The 6,000-nt window shown below is 48.5% G+C and overlaps 1 protein-coding gene across 13 annotated transcripts in view; it reads left to right on the forward strand.

Annotated features, from left to right (window-relative positions):
- NFAT5 (nuclear factor of activated T cells 5) overlaps positions 1–5,459 on the forward strand; it is a 43,668-nt gene extending 38,209 nt beyond the window's left edge. For all 13 annotated transcript variants that reach the window (XM_087940332.1, XM_087940330.1, XM_087940328.1 and 10 more), the window contains one exon: positions 875–5,459. The gene's annotated coding sequence lies outside the window, so the exon portion shown is untranslated. The remainder of the gene's footprint in view (positions 1–874) is intronic.
- Positions 5,460–6,000: the final 541 nt, after the last annotated feature.

A 6,000-nucleotide genomic window follows, 5' to 3' on the forward strand; every position in this document is an offset into this window, starting at 1 on the left:
GGGGCACAGAGAAGCCGTGATTGCTGCTTGAATGTAGGCTACTGGAAGGGCCGTCTCATCCCAGTGGGCTGGGCCCATCGGCCAGGTATTCTGGCTACTGGGCTCCAGGAGAAGAGCCGGCCCTTTGGAATGCCTTGCCCGCCAAGATGAGCTTGGCACCAGCCCTCCTGACTTTTGGCATGGGGTTCCGAAGGGGGTCTTCAATGTTGGGGGTAGTGAATAGATGAAGCAAGAGCTCCCACCTCTTCCTCATACCTCTCCACCTTACAGCTGGGTTATTATTTTTATAGTATTGTTTTTATATCATTAAGTTTTATATAGTTTTATCTGTTCCTATTGTAAGCCGCCCAGAGTTGCCTTGTGCTAAGATGGGCGACTAACAAATTTTACCAATAAATCAATAAATCTAGACTGCTTAGCCAGGAGGATCACGACTCTAATCTATAGGTAGCAAGCCGATCTCACAGCTTTGCTCTGCAGTCTCCCAAGAATCCCAGATTGAATCACCGGCTACTATCTCCCTCATCACAGGGGGGTAGCAGGATCTGCCCAGCTGGCACCAGAGCCAGAGCAGATAGAAGCAGCTCTGGGGAGGCTGCTGGTGGTTAGTCCCGTTTACCTCCTCGTGGACTTCCAGACAGGAGCCTGTGAAAGCCGGTCAGCCTAGAGGAGAATGGAGGGACTGCCATCGTAGGGGCTTCCACAGGAGCCCTGGAGAGGCTTGTACCCACTTTTAATCTGATGACAGCCTTTCACTGAACATCCTTCCAAGGAGAAGACCCTGTTGCTGAAGGCTGCTGAACGGGAGGGAGGGAGGGAGGGTGAGTCTTTGTGTTACTTATAAATGTCTTTTTGTTTTCTTCCTTTCATTCAGAAATCGTGCACTGGACAGACTGCATTAGCTCTGGTGATTCTGGAGTTAACTCTTCTCTGTTGAAAGATGGCCTAAAGCAACCCACTCTGGAAGTTCTGCTGAAGTGGGGGGCAAAGCCAGGTTTTGGGTTAGCCAGGCGTGGGCTGGACTGTTATCCCCATCCCCAGTTCTGTGGGGGATGCGGAGTGTGGCTGTCACCTGTCAGCAAAAGGCAAGAACGTTGGGCTCGCTCTCTCCCTCTCCCGTTCGTTTTCTGGTTTTTACGATTCTTCGGGCGCATTTCCTGTGTCCTCAATCATTTGATGGCTTCCCATGATTTGTGGCTAAGTATGAGAATGGTTTCCATTGGAAAAAGTGGCTTGAGCTGTCTGGCAGAAGTCTTCTGTGTACGCTGTGAATCCCACCCAGGATCATGACTTGATGCTGCACGTGTCGGGTGATGAATGAGCATACCTGGATTGGGCTCGGAAGCAGCAGCTGGTGTCCCATCCGAGTGGTGGGAGAGGCTTGAGGGGCACCAGGGGGGCCTTGTAGAGAGGACAGCCTCGGATCAGGGCTGTGGCTTGCTGAGAGCTGGGCGCAAGTGCTCCGCTCTTCCCCCTTCTCAGAAGAACCAGTTGCTGCTCTAAGGAACCGGGCTCTTTGGGGAGTCTGCTGTGATCAGACGGTGGCTGACTCTTCTTAAAGCTTCTCACTGGAGTTTCCCACCCTCCTATTTAAATATTCTGCCATGTACAGAATTAATATTTCGGAGGACCAGAAAACCAGAAAAAAATGTTTGGTGATGAATGCACAGCAAGATTTAGGGAAGGAAGAGTAGAGTTTAGGTTGCTTTTGACACCGTTGCTATTGCTGGGGACATGGGGCCTTCTCTAAGCTCCCCTTTGAACTCCCAAGGCCCGGGAGCAGCTTTGCTCCTGCCACAGGCGTTGGATAGAAGGCCAGCGCGGTCCTAGCAGACTCTCCTGGGGTTCACCTCCTGCAGCCGCCCCCGGATCTCTTGCGCATCCACCCCTGCGGGCAGCGCCTGCCACTCCGGAGGGTCCCTGGGCAGCTCTTGCGGAGCTCCAGGGCTGCTGGGGGGACGTCTCGGCTGCTTGTCTTCTGTGTTGGGAAGCGTGTCACTTGTCTCCCTCGTGCGCCCCGGGGAGGAGGGGGGGCTTACTCATGCTGTGCCAGTCCGTCTCTTCTTCAGTTAGTGGTCCGTGTGTTCTGTCCCAAGGAGTTTGGGGTTACGACGTTTTCAGGAGTATGAAGGGAACTTTTCAGAAAGAGACCTGACTCAAGGTCCTTTAATTTTGAATACAGTTTTCAGTCGTTCAAGTTTTGAATGGTTTATATCTAATGTGTGTTTCATTTTTTGGAAAGCTCTATTTTGTACTTAGTAAATGATAAACTACTTCGCTATTTGTACTAGATGAGTACATTGGCGCCTATATATATATATATATATATATAAAAACACATATGTTCACACAACTATGTTCTTCTTGCCACAGATTTTTGTGGCATGTGTGTGAGTTTATAGTCTCTTCCCCCACCACCTGGTGTCCAGTTCTGGGGGAAAGGGGATGGGTTTGTTAAATCTTCATGGAGTATTTCTGTACTTTTTGTGGCAGGCGTTTGTTTCTTCTTGGTCTCGGGCCCTTCCATCCGTGCTGGCTGGCCACAAAGGCAGCTTCGTGCCTGAGGGACGGAGCTCCTGCTGCGGGGGGGCTTCGCAGGGGAGTCCCTCAGGGTGACTTCTTAAAAGCTGGGATTTGATTCCGCTTTTATTCTATGTTAATGTCTAACATTTTTGCGGGCTTTTTAATTTATAACACTAATACCTTCTGCTTTCCCTCTTTTGTAAATCCCATCAATTCCTTGAACCCAATTCTGATGCTGAGAAAGAGATGCACACATGCTGAGGGAATTATGGGGAGGTGGTAAGGCGAGTCCAAAAGCCCCCAAGCCAGTTTGCTTTTTTGGGGTGGCGGGGGGTCACAGTCTGAGGTCAGCTCCTTGTCCTGTCGGAAGGGTGCCGGGGGGGGTGGGGGGGGGCAGTCTGGTGAGCTGCTTGGGGCCAATGACGCTGAGACACCCGGGACCAATCCTTCACTGAACCGAGGTTCTGCCCAGGGAGCTGCTGATCCTCCTTCCACTTCTTGTAACTTCAGCGCCTGCTGCTTGTGCAAAATGGTGAAATGGATACTTTCTTGGTCGGTTTTTACTTTTCCTTGGTCCAGTTTAGGTCAATATTTAAATGTGCAACATTTTGAAGATGTGATTTGGTTATCAAGTGTGTCTTTTTGGAGCAAAGGGGCTGCTCAATAGCTGGCAGAGGCTGGTCCTTCATCTTTGCTCCTGCTTTCTGTGGGCAAAGGGAACGGAGTGAGCAGAGCTTCCCTTGGCAGGCCCTTCACCTGGCGGCCTTCCTGCCCAAGGGCTGCATTTCCCACCTCGCTATTTTCAGGGCACTGGCACCAGGAATGTGAGGGACACTGAAGAACGAGAAGGCCAACGGGGAGGAAGGAGATGGTCCCTGCCTTTGATGTCCAACTCCCTAGCTAAAGCAGGGATCGCGGGATTCATTGGTAGAATTAAGTAAGGCTTTAGGGTTACAAGCCCCAGGAAGAAGATTGAAGTTCCAAAGAAAGTGTGGTCTTTTAAAATACAGTACATCCCCTTTATTGAAGTTTATAGAAAGAATTTCCCCATACAGGTAGTCCTTGACTTACATCCTTTCCTTTTGTGACCAAAGTTACAAGGGTACTGAAAAAAGGGGCTTCCACTGATCCTCCCACTTCACTGTCACCGTCTCCCCATGGTCACGTGATCAAAACCCCAGCCCTTGTAGACAGCTGCCAGTTGCAGTGTCCCGGGGTCAAGGGACAGCCGTTTGAGACCCTCCCAGCCATCTTCTGACAAGCAGAGCCGGTGGGGAAAGACCGATTCAGTTAAGGACTGGGCGGTTGGCCTGGCAACCAGGGTGTCTTTCCCTTAGCAATTGCCATTCTTAGCAATGGAAACTCTGGTCTCAGTTGTGGTCATAAGTTGAGGGTTACCTATAGAATAAAAGGCAAATTGAAAGAAAAAAGAAAGTACAAGAAATGGAAAAAAGAAAAGAAATTAATTTTCAACAGACAGTTGATTTAATAATCCCTCCTTAGATATATATAATGAAATGTATAATCCCTCAGTCGCTTATTTAGTCCAAGCCTGGCTTAATCTTCAAACCCATAAGCCGTAGTTTCATTTCTTTTTTCAGCAAAAATTTCATGAGGTTTCAGTTTTCAGGTTTGCATCCTGCATAATTTTGAATTTAACCCATGATTTCTTGCCATACCACACAAATCGAGATACAATTATTTGCTGCTGTTTAACCAGAAGCATTTTTTGAAACTAGAATTGTTTGAAATAAAAACACTATTCTAGTTAATGTATTTGTTGTTCTCACAGAAATTCTTCCAAGCTGTGTGAGTTGCAACTTTGCTTTTCTTAATAAATCTTCCTTAATTTCATTCCATAACTTGATTATGTTATTACCTTAAAATAGCACACAATTCACATTAGACATGATCATATCTAAGTAGGAAGCCATTTGCCGTAGTGATTTCCACCCTAGTCAGAAGCCAGCTGGATGGATGGCTTGGGGCTGGTCACTCCCCCCCAGGCCTCAGGCGAAGGCAGAGACAAACCACCAAGGAAATCTTGCTAAGAAAACTGCAGGGACTTGTCCAGGTAGTTGCCAGGAGTCAAGACTGACTCAAACACACTCGTGTGCGTGCACACGCGCACGTGCACGCACACACAGGAAAACATCTTGTTTCTCAGTCAGAAAAAACCCCAATAGCCCCTCCCAGATGGGCGTGGCCCCCAGTCATTGCAAGCAGCTTCCGATTTAGCTATTGCAAGCAGCCCGTTTCCCAAAGCACCAGGTTCTTTTCAGCTGGACTCCTGCATGCCCTGAAGCAATAGCCAGGCTGGCCCTTCCTTCCCCTCTGCCATAGATGTGCAGGCTGCTCAGAATCGGCTCTCTCGACTTGAGGGCCAGGCCTGCTCCACGAGAATGGAGTCTCTTTCTTTGCAGCCAGAAGCTTTGGGAATGCTGGAGGTGGTCTCCCTACATCTCTCTGCCCCTAATTCCTAGGTGTTGGTCTCCTTGCAAGGGAACCTGCGAGGATCCTGGGAAACAGGGAGGCTCCAGGCCTTGCCTTCTGCCGGCGGGCCCCTCCTTCCTTTCTTTCCTCTTCTTTCCTGCGTTCCTGCTTTGCTTTGGGCGGGACAGAGATCAAGCAGCCGTTGAGCAGCCCCTACTGGATCCTGCCATGTGAATGTAGCCTGATTTGGCCCATTGTGCATTTGTGTATCTCTGGCTTGTGTCGGTGGGTTTCTCAGAGCACTGATAACCAATTTTCAATTTATTCTGTTGAAGGCGGGGTGGGGTGGGGTACTTCATTTGCATTTGTTTTTTTAGCTCTTCTGTGATAACTTGTTGGATATTAAAGAGATATTTTGCTTCTATTGGGACATTTGTATACTTGCAACTATATTTCTGTACACAGCTGCAGTCCAGAATAAAACTTTGAAAGTTTTCATTTCACGGTGTATATCTGTTGTGTTGTTCTTTCCAACATCTTCCACTTAATAGCATGAATTCTCTGAGTTTTACGAAGTGCCTTCCTCTCGGGCTCAGAAGCTGAAGAACACCAAGACGGCAGGAGGCGGCTCAATGCACAAACATCCTACCCATTCCAGAGCCTGTTTTTTTTCTGTTGCACTCGGTTTCTCCACTTTGGGCTGCACACTTGGGATTCCCAACAAATTTTGAGGTTGTCTGGGAACAGCATTGGGAGAAATGCAGATTTCTGTCTTGGCAAAGGGGGGTGGGGGAAGGAGACCTTTAAAGTCGCTAGGCCTGATGATCTTCTGAAGTTGGCCTGCGTTTGCCTTTCAATATGGCAGCTGCCAACAGAGATGGAACTTTTTGTTGTTTTATGGAATGCAGACTGAAAAATGCTCGTGATAACCCATAATATGTTGACATAGAAATGGGAATGCCCTAAGCTACAGTTTGGGCACCGAGGTTTTAGTTGTGATCACAATAGCCATACAAAGTGCTAATCTCACCTCTGCATTGGTGT

This window comes from Pseudonaja textilis, chromosome 11 (assembly GCF_049901715.1).
Source record: "Pseudonaja textilis isolate UNSWEBS1 chromosome 11, rPseTex1.2, whole genome shotgun sequence".
NCBI lineage: Eukaryota > Metazoa > Chordata > Lepidosauria > Squamata > Elapidae > Pseudonaja > Pseudonaja textilis.